This window comes from Pogoniulus pusillus, chromosome 32 (genome assembly GCF_015220805.1).
Source record: "Pogoniulus pusillus isolate bPogPus1 chromosome 32, bPogPus1.pri, whole genome shotgun sequence".
In the NCBI taxonomy this organism is placed as follows: Eukaryota; Metazoa; Chordata; class Aves; order Piciformes; family Lybiidae; genus Pogoniulus; species Pogoniulus pusillus.
Genome location: NC_087295.1, coordinates 24,981 through 42,369, shown reverse-complemented (window position 1 = coordinate 42,369; position 17,389 = coordinate 24,981). Strand labels below are relative to the sequence as shown.

At 48.0% G+C, this 17,389-nt stretch overlaps 1 long non-coding RNA gene across 1 annotated transcript; it reads left to right on the top strand.

Moving 5' to 3' along the window:
* Window positions 1–8,742: 8,742 nt before the first annotated feature.
* Window positions 8,743–15,287, top strand: LOC135189426 (uncharacterized). The gene is made up of 2 exons (XR_010308072.1): window positions 8,743–8,926; window positions 13,343–15,287. It is a non-coding gene; the product is annotated as an uncharacterized LOC135189426 (long non-coding RNA).
* The last annotated feature ends 2,102 nt before the right edge of the window (window positions 15,288–17,389 follow it).

Below are 17,389 nucleotides of genomic sequence, written 5' to 3'. Positions count from 1 at the left end.
TGGCCTGAAGCTTGGGCATTTGTACTAACAGAGGCACCCAGAGATGCCCACCTAGCCTGTGCCCTTTTTCAGAAGCCTGACACCTCCAGCTCTGCCTCAAAGGGTCCAGAATGAAGCTGTAAACAGGTCTGGCTTGGATCCAGTTGAAGATCTTGCTGCTCTCACTGCAGGGGTGGGGTTGGACTAGATGACCTTTAAAGGCCCCTTCCAGCCCAAAAGGTGTTATGATTTTATGAATCACCTACCTGAAAAGCTAAGTGACTTAGTTGACACACTAAGTGACAGGCTGCCCTGTCCAGGACAATGTGCTGAGCTCTTCACCCCTTTGTTCAGAGCAGAAGATTTTGTTTATCAAGCTTGCACTTAAAAAAACAACTCTTGGAACTTCCCCAGGGGAAAAAAGTGCAACAAAATGCATGCTTTTCAGAGTCAAATTTACTGTACCCTTCATCTGCAGGAAAACTTAGGGACTTAGGGAAAGGCTCAAGTAATAGCAGATATGAATCTGGGAAATACAGTGCTGTCAGAACAGAACTTGCAGTGAGCATAAAATTGTCTTACTTAATTTCTGGTATAAATCACAGCTGCCCTCTGTGAGGTTTCTGTCCAACCAAGTAAGAACAAGTGTCCTGTTCTTTAAAAACCCACCAGAAAAATAAGAGGTAGAGCTTATCTCCTTCACACCAAAATTTTGTCTAATCTCTACTTTTGGGTTTTAATCCAGTTGAGTACAGTGGCTGAAATGGATTAGTCCACCTTAGGAGGAAGATCAGACATAGCAGTATCAAAATGAGGAATTTGATTTGACATAAAATTTCATCACTGGAGCGTTTGTAGCTCTTTCTTTCCCGGAGATAGCAGCTTTCTATCTTCAACTGCAGGCAAACTGCCTTCACTGATAATTCTGGCTCCTAATTTTCTTCAGAGATTGGAGTTTCAGGGGCTAGATTTAAAATCTTTCCACACAGTCAGAGGTCAGTAAAGGGAAGCAATTTCTCTCTGGCACTACAGTTCTTGTAAATTAACTTTCCTAAAGGCTGTGGTCCACAGACTGGGTGAAGAATTTTAGATGCTTAACTTTGTTCTCGCTGAGGCGCTCTGCAATAGCCAGAGGGACTGAATGCAGCACCTGCACCTCATGGCAACTCGTTTGGCAAAGGTTGGCTTGTATGATAACACAAGAGCCTCTCTAGGCTGCTGAGGAAGTGATTGCCCTGGGTAACTTAACTTGCAGTGTCCTGTAGCAAAGTACTTTGGGCCACAGGCAGAGCTGAAACAAGTCATGCTTACGTTTATTTTAATAACAAATATTGAGCAATGCATTTCTGAGAGGACAGTTTGAGTCTCTCACACTATCACTGAGTAATGGTAAATTCATCACACAGGTGGAAAATTCTGCTTGGGGTTTTTGGTTTGCTTGGCTGTTTTTTTAATAGCTTCTCCATGGCAGGTACAAAATGTCAAATTCAACATCTGGTGTCAGTGTTAAAATAATTAATGGTTACACCTGGAGTTATTCAGATAAGCTTGATGTGAATGCTGTCAGGTTCCTTCTTATGCATGCAAGATGTCTTTAGTTTCTTGTCTCTGGAATTCTCTGTAAGGTTTATTAACACCACCCAACAGCAAGTTGCCTACTTAAAGAACCGAACAAAAACCCTCCCTCCTCCCCATTTTTTGCTGATGGAGATGAAAAGCTACCAAATGATCTGTATGATGAGGAGATTTTCCAGTTCACAGATCCATCTGTCACATGTGCATGGTGTTCTCCACATCTTTCAAAGCACTGTTTTCTTGCTTTCACAAACTTTGTGGTGCTTGGTGAAAGTACACCTGCAGACTGCACTCTGGCCGAGTGACTGGAGAGCTTCAGGCAGGGCTCTTAGGTCAGGTAGTAAGAGCTGTGCTGTCAGTTTCAAACATGTATTTAAAGCAGAAAGTGAATCTGAGGGCAGGTCGTACAGCACAGCAGTCAGTTTGTCTTCAGTAATCTTTGGTTCTCTGCCTCAGGCTGTGAAAATGTACAGATTTCTGAAAAACTGCTCTTGTAAAGGTGGATCTGTCCAAGCTCTGCTTCTTTTTTGTGGGAAGGATTCTGGACAGCTCTGGTAAATCAAAAAAACCTTCAAATCCACCTTGGCTTCCACACCAGAATAATCTGAAGTGAACCAATCAGATGCACGGCTCAGTAGCAGGAGGAACTGGGTTTGTTTCCTTCCCTCCCCTCTGCATTTGCAGTTGCCTCTGTGCTGTTAAAGGAGAGAGGCCAAGCGCAAAGGATTTGCTATGATAATGCCTATTTGTCTCCTGCACCGCCTTTCAGTGATAGCTGGTATCAGTGCTTTCCTTTTGTCTTTCCTCTTATCTTAAATAAAAGCAGGCAAAGTTAGGCAAAGGGCAGGGCCTGGTGGTTCAGATGAGCCAGCTCAGGAACGTGTTCATGTTTCTGAAGAGGCAAAACAAAGGCTGTGTTGCAAGCAGGGATCTCTGTGGTTTCTTGCTTTTCCTGAACACTGGAGGTTCAGAGCATCAGGGAACATGGTGAGGCACTAACAGCAACCAAAAGCAGCTCTTGTGCTGTACTACCTGCAGATTATTTGAGAAGGAATTGAACTTGTTTCCAGAGACCTTTAAGTATTAAAGGGGGCACATTAGAAAGATTGGGACAATCTTTTTAGCAGGTCTTTTTGCAACAGGACAAGAGGTGATGGCTTTAAACTAAAAGAGAGGCCATGCAGGCTAAGTGTAAGGAAGACATTTTTTATGCTGAGGGTGATGAAGCACTGGCATAGGTTGGCCAGAGGGGTGCTAAATGCCCCATCCCTGGAGACTTTAGAGGTCAGACTGGACAAGGCTCTGAGCAACCTGATGTGGTTGAAGGTGTCACTGCTACATGACCTTTAAAGGTCCCTTCCAACCTGAAGCACTCTGATTCTGAGTCTGAATCCTGTAGGACAGCATCCTACACAGTGCTGTGTCTCTCTTGTGCTGGCTGAGGAAGTAGTTGTTGGCAAGCTCTGCTACCTCTGCCATGACTTGTGAAGCAGCTGAGATCTGCTGGGACTTGTGTACCTCTATCAGCACAGAGTGTCAGTGTTGCCAGGGAATGTGATTCGTGGAACTCAAGCACTCTGCTTGACTCCTCCTGAGTCCCTGGTCTGGTGTGGGGCCTGCCCTTTCCCAGGCACGTGCCAGTTTGCTTGCCAAGCACCAGAGGACCCTTCAAAAAGCACGACCCCTCTAGAATCACAGGTGCCAGCATCTTCACTGTGCCCTTTACTTCACAGCAGGACACCTGTTGCACAGTGCTACTTGACTTGTGCTCTCTGGCAAACCAGTGCCACACACCACTGCCTGAGCACCCTGGCAACGGCTGTGCCTGGAGCTGCCTGTAGTGATGAGGCAAAAAGCAGACACTGAGCAGTTCCTTTACAGTTACTCCTGCATTTGTAGGTATAAGGGCTGTGGTGAGGCACTGAGCTGGAGTTTGCACATCCAGGAGCACTTATCTCCTCCACGGGTTGTTCCATTTGTTGGGGCTGCTGCTCAAGGTGTTCCTGACACCAGCAGCATGCTGCCTTGCAGAAGGCTGCAGGGTTAAGCTTTAGCTGTGTCCATGGCTTCACAGCATGACTGCTTTGAAAAATAGATACTCTTGATTAATAACCCCTCTCAGTGGTTCTGCAATAGTACATGAATAAACAGCAGCTAGCTTACAGTGTAAGTTGAGGTTGAAAAGACAGAAGGAAGAGGAAATCAAAGTGCTCATCTGTCACTTGACAACATGATTGCAGTCATTGTTGATAAACAAGCAGGGTTTATTTCTCTTGAGTCCATAGTTTTAAATACCAGTGCTCTGTCATTATGTGAGATCAGTAAATGTTTTCCTTTGCTATTTTTACTTGATAAGAAAAAACCTGGTTTGTCCTGTTAGCACTGAACAGATGCCTCGAGAGGGACACCTATGTAACCCAGCTGCCTCTGCACCGTCTGACAGCCCCAGCCCAGGGCTCTGCACAGGCAGCATGGTGCAGAGCTGGGGAGGATGCTGGTGCAAGCTCTCACACCCAGGACTCCTGGTTTGAGGCCAAGTTAATTGCTACCTAAAAGAAATTGCTGGCCCAGTCCTAGGGTGCTTCATAAAGTCTGGCTAATAGAGGGGGAATTCTAACGCAGCAACCACAGCGAGTGATGGGGCTCATTTGTTTTGTTTGTGCTGTGTCCCTGAGTCCCTCAGTCAGCTTGGGTCATTCTCTTATTTACATTGCTCCGGTGTCTCCTTGAAATTTCCTGTGGGAGTGCCCCAGTCTCATCACTGTAAGCATTACTTGTGCACCATGTCTTCTAGTAATTGGCTTCTCTGCCCTTCACTGCACTTATAGTGCTTAATTGTATTTAATGAGCATCTCTTACCTACAGCAAACTGCCCTGTGCTGTTACATACCTTAGCCTAAGACAGCCCAGCGTGATTTATTTACAGAACATACACAGTGACCTTTAGCAGGTGGGAAAATGTGCAAAAATGCTGACCCTGGTCCTGGGCAGTTACTGATTTTGGAGAGGTTGTGCAGTTCCTGGCAGAGGAATTTAAGTTGTTCATGTGTAGCATGTACCAGAAAGCTAATTCCAACTGGTGTAGCTCTGCTGTGTTCCAAGTGTGGCAGCAAAGCAGAGCTGGCTACTGTTCCTGGGGTCTGTGGTGTGATGTCAGGTAGTGAAGGGGACTGGAACTGATAATCTTCAAGCAAATGTGGCCTGCTGACCTACCTCATGGAGTCCCCAGAGAGATGATGTGGGGCAGGCTGTCACACTGGTGCAGTCCTCAGCCATTCTGGCAGTGCATCCCTAGCATCTGCCTCTCCTCCTACAGAGATGGAAAGGGCATGACAAGAAAGGGTTCCAGCAGCATCAGTGTCTGACAGTGTAAGGACAAATGGCGTCAGGGTTCTCTCTGTGCCTGTCCCACTTCCCTCATAGATATCATATGTGGATTCCCACTTCAGTATTGTCTATGTGCTGTAGGCTCATTCTGTTTAAATCCCAATGCCCTGAGGAATGTTCTTGCTTTCTGATCTAAGTGGGCAACCATTAATTCAAGGAAATTGAGCTTCCACCTACCTGCCACCTTCGATGAACTGAAAAACAAGTGCATGATTTCATTTGGAGGTTAAATTAACATTCACTTCTGTGGCAGTAACTTTGAGCACCAGAGCAGAACCCAGCAGCAATCAGCTGGCAAAATGAATGCAGTTTCCAGTGTGAATGCACAAAATAGCTTGCATTGTTTGCTGTAATCCGAGGCAATATGCTAGAGACAGAGCCTGCTGCACCCTGCTGTGTCTCCAGTTCCAGTGTTTAACATCTTCCGGCATGAGCTGCCAATTTGTGGGTTAACCTATCTTTTGGGGGTTTGTGAGGAGTGGGATTGTCAGGGGCGGTTGTCAACAAAAAAACCTGGCTTAAACCAATTTGGTATCATTCAAGTTGTGTTATAGAATTTGCTTCACAACTCCTTAAGTGACATGGTCTTAAAGTTGGCTAAGGCAAGTTTTCATCTCCTCCCTTATTTCCTTTCTAAGCAGTAGAACCCTTTAAAAAAGTGGGCTTTTCTGCAGGTACTGAAAACAATAACCTTGAAGAGGGTCCCTTGGCAGCCTGCTGCTTTATTGCAAGGCACCATGATTCATCTTTCGTAGGCAGGCATTTGACAAAAGGTTTTTCCCCACTTCCAGAAGAGCAAGAGGAAAGATTAACATTGTTGAAGCAGAGGCTCTTCTGGCCTCTCTGAAAGTGATATTCACCAAATCTTGCCTGAAACGTTGCCCCATGCAGCAAAGAACTTTCAGCACAAATGATGATTTGGTGCCTCAGTCTCGTTTAAGGTTCCTGTGCTCAGCACCATGCAAAATATCTGTGAAAGAATTTGGCAAGGCACTTTTGTCTGCCAGTGTGCTCTCTCTTTGCATCGTTTGTTTCCAGAGGGAGGTGGGTTTTGCCTCGGGAGCTTTCCTATTCTTTCTTAGGCTACCCTGAAACGTTGTTTATTTGTCCCAAAAGTGTAACGCTGTGTATGAAGAAAAAGCCTGACAGAAAAGAAACACATTTGATTTCTCTTCCCTCACCATCATTTCCCTTGACCACAGGTCAACAGAGAGCTGCTTTCCTCATGTGCCACTTCAGGGGAAAATATGTTGTTCTCTCTGGAATTGCCAGTGGATTGCTAAACTCCCAATTCATCCCCGCAGAGAAGATGCTCAGAGAGGTCCTCTCCTGGGCAGAACCATAGAGAAACCATCCAAAGGGCAAGGCTAGAGGACAAAGATAAAGATGCCTCTCATCCTCGGTGAGCCTGCTTTAAGCCATCCAGAAAGATATACACCCCTCTTGAAAGGAGAAATTCAGGCACCTGATCTTCAGAAGAGGAACCAGGCACAGAACGCTTCTGAGGGCAGCGCCAGCCAGTTGCCCACAGCTAGGCTTTCATTCACTCCCTGGTTTAAGGGCAGGATTTAAACTTAAGTGCCATCCTTGGTGATTCTTGTGAGCTGTCTGACATAGTCCCTGTCTGCTGTGTGCTCTGGGTACCCAGAGAGCTTTGGTACAGACCAGCAGGACCTACAGACCTCATGTTTTGAAAGCTGAATGCAGTGCAAGGACAAACTGCTGATGCATCCATCGGGCTCTGCCCCTCTGGCTTCCTCTCATTTACCTCTGTTTGCCTTGCTGTGGCAGTGACTGTTAGTCAATTAATGGTTTGTCTAACTTCACTGGGACAAATATAAAGCACCTTACCTTGCAGCCATCTGCACCTCTTCCTTTCATTAGAGTCAATAAAAACCTCCCTCTGGCTCCTGTGGCCTTTGAATTACCCTTTCCAGAGAAGGGGTCTCCTTGAAATGAAAAGGGATTCTTGTTTCTCTTAACTCACAGTCACAAACTTGGTGGATTTCTTCCATGGAGGCTTTGAAGCTGGTTCCAAGAAGACAGGTTTCAAATAAATGCCAGTTCCCAAATTCACAAGGCTGCAGTAGGTGGTTTTGTTCTTTCATGGTGCTGTAGTTATCAAGTCAAGGTTTATTTTCACCACTTCCCACTTCACTTTTTGATCACTCCCACTTGACATCTGCCAGGGTCAGCAGCAATCCCTGTGACACAGCAGCACAGACGGCCCCTAGAACAGTATGGATAAAAAGAGGCTTATGGAATGAAAAGAAGAGTCAGAAAAGGATGCAGTCCTTGTCTGCCTGGGATGGCCAACTGATTGCATTGGACCACTCCCTCAGGAGCAGCTGAGGGAGCTGTGATTGTTTAGCCTGAGGGAGACTGAGAGGAGACATCATTGCTCTCTACAACTACCTGAAAGGAGGCTGGAGTGAGTTGGGGCCCAGCCTCCCCTCCCAGGTAACAAGTGATAGGACAAGAGGAAGTGGCCTCAAGTTGTACCAAGTAAGGCTTGGGTTGGATACTAGGAAAAATTTCTTCACTGAAGGAGTCATTGGGCACTGACACAGCCTGCCCAGGGCAATGGAGTCACCGTCCCTGGAGGTGATGAAAAGATGTCTGGATGAGGAGATTAGACACATGTCTGACAGTTCCATACAGGGAGGTGTTAGATTAGGGTTGGGCTTGATGATCTTTTCCAACCAAGAGATTCTGTGATTCCACCATGTGAAAGGGTGGCTTGCACTGGTTGATGGTAACCACGGAGAAACAAAGCTCTTGTACTTCCCTTGTTCTCCCTGTCACTTTTATTCTCCCCACATCTCTGTGCCTGTATTTGGTCTAGACGTTCACAAGATTAGATGGCCCTGGGTGTATCCATTATGCACAAGAATCTATCATGCTCTGACCTGATAAAGAGGCCCAATCCTGCTCAGAAGGGGCAGGGATGTCTCTCAAAGAAACAGAGGGGATAAATGAAGGCAAAGTGGGGCAGAAATCTGCTGGGATGCTCTGTCAGGACTGTAGGCTAGAGAAGCTCTGAGCTATAGCCAGGCTGGACTCACACAAGACCAGGTCCCTCTCCACTGCCCTTGGCCACCCCTTGTGTTGGCAGGCATACAAGCACTGAGCCTGAATGAAACAACAGGGGATGAGCACCATGTCAGCCAGGGCAGCATGTGAACAAAGCCAGGCACATTGAAGGAAGGGCTCAACATTTTCCAGGGAAGCACTGCTATTTAAGCAGTCAGGCAGCCTTTTTCACAAAAGCCCAGCTGGAGGGACCACCCGCCTTCCCTGGGCCGTGGTGATGAGATGACAAACTATCTTGGAGCACTTCCTCACCGAGGTGGCTGCTCAGCTGGCTCCTCCACAAGCCTTCAGAGGTGTTGGAGAATCAAACGGGGAGGCACAAGATTGGCAGAACTCATACATATGGAAGTGCACATGCACAGCCAGTTACCTTTTCTCCACTGCTTTCTGCAGCAATGAGTGCGTGAGACATCAATACTTCATGAGAAGAGCCACGTGTGCTGACAGGCACTGCTGTGCAGCTGGAGTTGCAGGAGAGCACTTCACCACCTGCCCATCAGACAGCTGGAGTGACAGCTCAAGTTCCATGAAGTTACAGAGCTTGAACACCGTACCAATAAGCCAGGAAACGTGCTGGTGCAAGCTGTGTTAAGTGTGAATTCTGTCACGGCTCATTAGGCACAGTGCCATGTCCTGCTTGGTGTAAACCTCCCCTGCCAGAGCAGAATCACCTATACCAGATCACACAGGAGCACTGTATCTGCCCCTTTTCCACCCCACCCATGCCATTTCTCCCCAGATCCAGAGCACCTGGGCTCTGCTGGAGTCCCCTCCCACCTCAGGTGTGGCCACTTGGCCCTCTCTGCCCACTCCTTTTTAATCTGCTGCAGGCAACACAGAAGCCTCAAGCTGTGCCCAGCGGGGCAGAGGGATTCTCCTCCTGTCATCACTGGTGAGTACCCCTCGTGCACACTGGGTGAGCGGTGAAGGGAGCAAAGGCCGGGGGGCCTGGTGGCCCCCCGGTCAGGTAGGAACAGGGTTGGTGGCCACTCCAGCATCATCCATGGGTGCTGATTTTGTCTTCTTACTGGAATTGAGTTCTTCTGTGTTGTATTTTAGCTGGTTGAGGGTCTTGCCCCAGGCTCTGGGATGGATGTGAAAGTGATGGTGGTAGAGCAGGAGCTGTTTAGGCAGAGTGAAGGGGCAGCAGGAGCTGCTGGGGGGAGGCGAGAGGTGGTAGTAGGGCGGCAGGAGCTGCTTGGGGGGAGCTTGCTTTGTTTTAAGATCTAAAGCCTTCAAAAAGAGAAATAGAATTCCACTGTATTTAATTCCAGGGGAAAGTCATATATGGGGACTTAGCATCTCAAAACAGCTGAAAAGCTGGGAGAGACTGCAGCATACAGAGAGCTTGACAAAAGCAAACTCTTGGGTCTCTCCTGGGAACATAAAGCACCACTGGCTCCTGAGATTTCAGCTTGGACTGACTGCCAGATGTGCTGTTTGCCTTACTGAAGGAGCTGTTGGCCTTTAGAATGGTTTGCTGCAGAATTCCTCTGCCACTGGAGTATCCTCTGCGAGGAAGGATCGGGCATTTCATGGCCATGGTGTGGTCATGGATAGATGCCGCAAAGCACAAGGCTGCCCTTTGTGCCAGGCACAGTGGGGAATTTACACTGTCTGAAGACCTTCCTCCTCCTAGTGGGTAAAAGCCCCCTCCAGCACTTGGGCTATCTGCTAAACAGGGTAACGCCCTGTCTAGTGAAGCTGAAAGTCAAAGGGGTTGGTGGGAGGAGTGGAAGCTCTGGGATTCTTGTCAGGTGTTGCACTAAACTAGCAATGCTAAACTGACATTGAACATCATAATCTGCAATAAAGGAGCAATGGGAGAGCCACTCAGTCCCCTTTACAAAAAGCCTTTAAAAATATTCACCAGCACTGTGATTTATTGCAGCATTTCCTTAAAGCTGTTAGCAGAATAGTTCTTGAGTAACGTGCTGCGAGCAAACACACAAGGAAGGTCCACGGCATCAAAGATGCAAGATGCACAATCTTGTGCAGTATTATATTTACATTGTATTAGGTCTAAGAGGGAAGAGAGAGCAAGGACTGAAAGCAACAGCAATAAAGTACAAAGCTTTGAGAGGCAACGTTGTAGGCAGCAGTTTTTGTGGTCACTGCTATGAAAAGATAGGCAGCAAGCTCTGAAAAGAGTTGGGTTGGCTGTGATGAAGTGGTTGGTAATTGTCTGCCAGTTTCAGTTGAGGAAATTAGCAAATTACTCTGGGGCTGGGAGGCAGGGAGCATCAGGAGCCTCATCCATCATCTCCAGAGCAGCCTTCCCTTTCATATGCTCTCTGCTGTTTAACTGAAGGAGGTTGTAAAACAAAAGGCAAAAGATCATAAAGAAGTGTTTCAGGAGGTTTAACCCAAGCAGGCACAAACACGAGCAGTGATAAGGGCTGGGGTTTTGTTATGGCTGCTGTCCAGAGAGGGCTGTCTGAAAGCCTGATCCCTGCCAGGGCTGGAGAGGTTTGGCCAGGTGAGAGTCATGGCAAGCCAAGCAGGGGCAGGTGAGCATCAAATAGGACTGGAATTCCAGGAGCTCAAGAGCTTGTTTCTCCTTCCAGTGCAATGAGAATCAGGTACATGTGCTGGTTTGAAGCAGGCTAGAATGTTTTGGTGAGAAGAACTAGATTACAGGCTGTGGAAGGAAAACAGTGGTGATGTCTACTTCGCTCAGCTTGCTGACATGTATAAAAACATAGGTAAGGGACTCTCACTTCTGCTGCTGGTGAGCTCTGAGCTGCATTTCTAACCTCCCCCCTCTCTGCTGTTTCTTTTCTAACCCACTTTGCTTCCTAACCCCCTGGCCAAACCTCCATTCTTCCTTGGGGCAGGGGGAAGGTGCAGGGGTGGTTGAGAGCCCCTCCTGGGGACTCAGGTTTCTGGGAGGGGAGTTGTGTTTCTGTACTACCTTTTACCTTGTATATTTCTGTATCTACTGTAAATATCTGCTTGTATATTGTGCTAGCTGTAAATATAATCTGCCAATGTCCACAATGATTCTGAGCTTGAAAGACTCCTCAAACACATCCCTGGGCAACTTTTTCCAGTGTTTTACCACTCTCATTGTGAAGGGCTTCCTACTAACATCCAACCTAAATCTCCCATTTTAAACCACTGCCCCTTGTCCTATCCCCACAGGCCCTTCTAAACGACCCTTCCCCAGCCTTCCTGTAGGTCACTTCGGTTACTGAAATGCAGCTCTAAAGGTCTCACCGGAGCAGGTCCATGTCTCTCTTGTGTTTCCTTCCCCGCTCCCAGAGCTGGACACAGCACTCCAGGTGAAGAGGTCTCACCAGAGCAGAGGGGCAGAATCACCTCCCTCCATCTGCTGGCCACACTTCTTTTAATGCAGAGCCCACGATGTGATTTGCCTTCTGGGCTGCAAGTGCCCATTGTTGGTTCATGTCCATCTTCTTCAGCATAGCGCCTGCAGCTCTCATAGGTGGAGATGGGACTGAGACTTCTCTTTTGGCCTGGTGTTACTCATCCCTAGCAGGTCCTGCCACCACAGGCCTGAGACACGTCCCACACAGGGATATTTGTGGCTCTTCTAGCTAGCAACTGCATGGGGAAGCATCTCTCCCTGCTCCAGGGTAGCTTTACATGAGTCGATGCTCTGATGTGGAGAAATGGAACTATTCGTAGGTCCGAGAATGCCCCTCGCTGTAATTCATGTGTACTGTTGTTAACACAGGCTCAGGCTCTGTGAGCCCCTGAATCTGTTACTGCAATAAGTCCAGATCTGTCTACCCTTTTTGATTGCAAAGGAATCTGTGGAAACTTTGCCTTGCTCTCTGTGAGAAATCAAAGCCTCTTTGATTGAAGCTCATTTCACACAATCAGTTGATGCAGCTCACACTTTAGACATTTCCAAATCTTTTTACTTTCCTAGGAAAAAGACATACGTTCTGAAGAAGAGTGTCCTTCCCCAGAGCCACCTCTCCAGGCTTTTAGTCTCATGCTTTTTTTGCTGGCAAACTTTTGATTAATAAGGTGAAGAACTGTGTATTTTCTGAGATGACAATGAGATGACCTTTCTCCTGCCTCCTTTGACTATAAGTGTGGTACTAAGAATAGCGTTTTGGCAAAGAAGTAAATTCAGGTGCTGATACCACTAAATTATGTAGATTTATTTTGCAAGAATAATGCCTAAACTACACCCCCCATTTTTCTTGCAACCTTCCAGATATTCCATTACATGGTGAGAATTCTGTTCCTTCTCTTGGCATCTGGAAACCTGGTCCTTTTTCTGATGTCTTGCTTTGCAGAGTCTCTTTACCCCAATGAGGCTTACTGTGAAGTACTGCTTGATGCTTGCCTTTCACTGCTGGGAAGAATTGTTTGTAACTGTTCCAAAGTTCAAAACCAATTTAAAATGCAGGGAACCCTCAGAAAGCATAAAGGAAAAGTTCACCTCTTTAAAAAAATGGAAAAAGAAAACAAGAGGAAGGATGTGACAGAAATATAGTTCTGGTGTAATTTGAGAGGTAGCCACTAATAAATAAATAGAAAGAGTCACAATCCATCCAAAGGTTTTGGGAAGTGGTATCCTGCAAACGTTACGCCAGGCAGGAGTGCGGTGGGAGCATTCCCTGGAGTGTTGCACAGACACATAGTGCGCAGAACTTGCTCACGAGAGAGTCTTGGAGTCATACCAATACAGACAGGGACAGAGAGAGAAAGAAAGAGAGAGAAAGAGGTGAAGCCCACAGAGAGGCTGCACCAAAGGAAGCTGCCAAATCAAGCTCTGGACTAAGACCAAAATGTGTGCCATGGAATGAGAACAAGAGCCCCAAGTGGGTACAGTCACAGACACCAACGTCCAGCCATTGTTTTGTATTGGCTGCAGGTTAAAATACCTCACAAATGCACATCCTTCAGAGCAGCAAAGTGACATTAAATGGTTGTCCAGGGGTTGTATGTCCCACCCAACTCAGGTTTTCTGCTGTCCGTCCCTATGGGGACTTTTGGTTTATGGCTAAGTGCTGCTCCAGATCATTTCCTGCAGTCAAGGCAGCACTAATTACAATGCACCTGTGCCCATCAGTGCTACCTGCTGGGCAGCTCTGCCTGTCACAGCATCAACCACCACCACTTGTCAGAGCACAGGGAGCAAACCCAGGCCGGCAGCTCAGCTGGAGCTGGACCTGCACCCCGGAACACAGCTGCTCTTTACATTCAGTCAAACTGTGACCACACAAAAGAAATGAAAAGGGGATGGGCAATCTCAGTTTATAGGCTCTGTTTAATCTAGGTACATTTTAATTGGATTTATCTTTTTATTATATAAATATCAACTTAGTTCAACTGATTGGACCACCAAACTGCTGCACAGTCAAGACCTCCAGTGGCTGGAGGTCTTCTCAGCCCTCTGAATGCCTGCTGCCTCAAAGCTGGGACCTCAGGCTCAGAAGATATACCTCTACTATGAGCAAAAAGGCTCCATGCTGTTTTGCTCCAGAACAAGCCTTGCTGCGTGCACTGCTCGGAGGGAGGCACCTTTTGTTCAGTATGGTGGAAAGCAATCTAAGCAGACATCAGAAAGGGCACAGTGCTGAAGAGCAGCCTCTGAAAAGCTCACCTGCACTGACTGTGACGTGGGTTGGGTTTTCCATATGCTGGCAATTAATCAGTATTTCATGCAGTATAACTGTAATTGCCTCACCGATGCACAACACAGATTATTGAATATAGGCATTTCTCTGCCAGATCAGACTGAAATCAACTTTGGTTTGTGATAATTGTGACACTGTACTTGCTACCCAGGGAAGTGGCAGGCACCAACAGTGCTGCTCTCTCATTACATTATACTTCTGGTCTTTCCCACAAAGGCCTGGCTGTCTCTTAGGAATTACTTTTTAATCATCTACCCTCATTACTTGTAGTGTTTGCTCCTTTGTCATTTTACAGCACGAGGCCAGAAAGAAGACAATTAAAATTCAATGATGGTGCTGGTGCGGTGCTTAGACACTCATTGAGTAATCATTAGGTAGTATGGGGACTCACTGTCTTCATGAGAGTTCATTTCTGCTTTCTCCATGAATCTGCTCATCAGTGCTAGCTTGAAACAGGCCCAAAGTGAGCTGGTGAGGTTCCTGGCCCTGACTCCAGTGCTCCACTGCCTCCTGGACAACCCAGCACCTCAGACACAGCAGACCCATCCCCTGGGGTTCCTCCAGCAGCACATGGGGATGCCCAGGCCTGGGGCTGCCCCTGGCAGTGATTCCTGTCCTACTGGTGTGATAGGAGGACCACGTCAATGCCCTTACTTGTGCTAGCTTGAATAGCAGCCCCTCCCAGGAACACAGCACCAGCTGCCAAGACAGCTCATAGAGAGATGTGCTCCTTAGCATGAATGATCTGCAAAACCAGGCCTCTGGGGAGCCAGCAGCATCTGCTGTCAGCATCAAGAGCCAAATTTCTGCTGAAGGAGCATTCAAGCCAAGCAAGCTTCATTTTGATGTGGGGAGAAACATCACTGGCACAGACAGGACTATGCCACTGGTTGTTAGATGCACAAAGGCATCAGTAAAACAATGCTCACACTCAAAATTCTTACCACACCAGAGAAGTGGCCTCTGGACAATGAATAACAGCATATGTTCTCTAGACTTTGAGCAGTGAGGTTGTTTGCATTCTGCCCTTGAGGAGGTGGGGAGGAGAGAGGACAAGCCAAGACAAATGAGGCAGCTCAAGCTAGGAAGGCTCCACAGCAGCTCTAAGGAGCATCTAGCTGGAGCTCACGGGGAGCAGAGGTAAAAGGCCCAATGCATTATTTAAGACTACTCACACTGCTGACCTGTTACAGGTGCAGATCAATACAGTGGCCTCTGTCAGAAAAAAACTTCAATATGAAAAAAAAAACAACCCAGAATTCATATTAGAGATGCTGAGGGGAAATAATACAGCCTAAGGGAGTATCTGCATGCCCTGGTACAGTAATGCAGTCTCTGGGGGTCAGCAGACAGAAGTGTGTGTGTGGGAGCAATCTGCAGATCCCCAGAGTGTTTGTGGCTCTCCTGTCACCTCCGAGGCAGAAAGCTCTGGCCCAGAATCCCCTCACAGTCCATCACCTGCACCCTTGTCAGACTGAGGCTTCATGAAATAATGAGTCTCTGCATTAAAGCTCCTGTCACCTCTCACTAACTGTGGCATTATTCTTCATGCCTTGGCTTTCCCCAAGCTGTGCTGACTGCCTGGCATGGAGTTGGGTGAGGAGTGTTCTGTTTTGTAGGCTGCCTGCCACGTTTTGCTACAGATGCTCAGAACACTTCTCTGAGCCATCTTTCACTCATTCTTCTGCTTGATGCTTCAGCTGCAAGACATCTTGGGTCAGAGTGCCTGGGGGCTCTTCTCTGCAGCATTTGGTGCAGTTGCTAATCATGACCTTGGGATTCTTCCCCTCAAGGTGCCTTCAGCTGTGCATTTACCTGCTTGTCAGTTTTTTTCCAAGCAGTTGGCTGATGTTTTATCAAGAGAGAAAAAGTATTCTTGAATGTTCGGTGGCCTATACTGAGCATAGGGTCCTATCCATAGTATACGTGCATCCCAGTATACCACTGGCCACAAGGGCACATCGCTGGCTTGTGGTCATCCTGTTGTCCACCAGGACTCCCAGGCCTTTTTTATAGAGCTGCTTCCCAGCAGCTCAGACTCTAAACTGGGGTTACTCTTCCCTTGGTGCAGGACTCTACATTTGCCCCTGCTGAATTTCATAAGGTTACTTTCTGCCCAGCTCTCCAGCCTGTCCAGGTCATGCTGGAAGGCACCACAGCCTCCTGGCGTGTCAGCCACCCCTCCTGGTCTTTGTCCTCAGCAAGCGTGCTGAAGGCACACGCTGCCCTTTCTTCCAGGTTATCAGTGAAGATGTTGTACAAGACTAGACCCAGTACTGACCCCATGGGGAGCACCACAGGCTGCTAACTAGACTCTACACTGCAGATCATGGCCCCTTTGAGTTCTGTTGTTCAGGCAGCTCTCCATTCACCTCACTCTCCACGAAGTAACCCACACTTTGTAAGCTTACCTATAAGGACGCTATGATAGGCAAGCGTAAAAGGCCTTGCCCGTGCATAGAAAGCATCCACTGCTCTCCTCTCATCTAGCTAGTTGGATGACTTCACACACCCATGCGGACTACTCTTGACACAGCTTTCTTTTCCTCCACACACTTAGAGATGACCTCCAGAATGAGCTGTTCCATCACCTCTCCAGAGATGGAGGTGAGCGTTGACTGGCCTGGAGTTTCCTGGGCCCTCCAAGACAGGGACTTAGTTCTGTCACGAGTGAGGGGCTCCTGAGCGTGTGAAGAGCAGCAGGAACAGCAACCCAGCCGCGGGCACTCACCGCTCTGACCCTGCCAGTGCCGCAGGGGGGCGCAACCGGCGCCTGGAGAGCCGCAGGTTGCCGCTCAGGGTGCCTGGCAGTGCTCCAAGTAGTTTCGTTCTCTGGGCCCAAGTGCACTTCTCAGGCAGGCTGCTGATTTGCCGCTGATTTCCTACGCATCTGTGAAAAGGGACTACAAATTGGCAATATAATAACATTGTATTCTCAGCTGGCTGAGGCAGTTGTAACTCTTTCCCTGGGTGAACAAAGACTTCTCTATTACCCCACAGCTCTTTATTTTGACTGCTCTGCTGCTAGCTACGTGTTAGCGTTTCCCTTTGGTCTGGAGATCAACTGCAATACACCTACCTTTGTGCACCGCTGACAGAAGCCACAAAACAAGATTAATGCCTAAGTTCACGCTGCTCTGTGGGCGTTAGCAGCTGGTTTAATATCTTTCAACAGCTTGTCACTGCCTGCCTTCAAGGATAGCTATGACACAAATCAGCAGCTAAGGGGCTTTTCAGCTCCTCACTTCGAAATGTCATTCATCATGACAGTGACTATGGGTTGCGGTGCTCCGCTCTGCCCCACCCGCCCCCGAAGGGCAGTGGCACTTTCCGCTTGAAAAGGCCTTGCCCGTGCATAGAAAGCATCCACTGCTCTCCTCTCATCTAGCTAGTTGGATGACTTCACACACCCATGCGGACTACTCTTGACACAGCTTTCTTTTCCTCCACACACTTAGAGATGACCTCCAGAATGAGCTGTTCCATCACCTCTCCAGAGATGGAGGTGAGCGTTGACTGGCCTGGAGTTTCCTGGGCCCTCCAAGACAGGGACTTAGTTCTGTCACGAGTGAGGGGCTCCTGAGCGTGTGAAGAGCAGCAGGAACAGCAACCCAGCCGCGGGCACTCACCGCTCTGACCCTGCCAGTGCCGCAGGGGGGCGCAACCGGCGCCTGGAGAGCCGCAGGTTGCCGCTCAGGGTGCCTGGCAGTGCTCCAAGTAGTTTCGTTCTCTGG